Source organism: Myotis brandtii, unplaced genomic scaffold (assembly GCF_000412655.1).
Source record: "Myotis brandtii unplaced genomic scaffold, ASM41265v1 scaffold64, whole genome shotgun sequence".
In the NCBI taxonomy this organism is placed as follows: Eukaryota; Metazoa; Chordata; class Mammalia; order Chiroptera; family Vespertilionidae; genus Myotis; species Myotis brandtii.
In genome coordinates this window covers 3635137-3635359 of record NW_005370460.1, presented here as the reverse complement: position 1 = coordinate 3635359, position 223 = coordinate 3635137, and positions in this window count along the sequence as shown.

The window sequence follows — 223 nt, the reverse complement described above, 5'->3', positions numbered from 1 at the left end:
TTTCCCTTTGTTGAGTCCAGTCACCTTCTGATCCTGGAAGGGGGTTCCTCCGATGAGCACGCCCCGACCCTCAGTCATTTCCGTAGGCAGTGCCCACACAGCGTCCCTTTAACAGGCCAGCGTTTCGTTGTCCTTCTGCGAAGGGCACAGCTGTGCATTTGTCCTCCTGGGAACATAACGGAGCTCCACGAGGGAGGTGGGATGTCCCTGTTGGTACCATGAG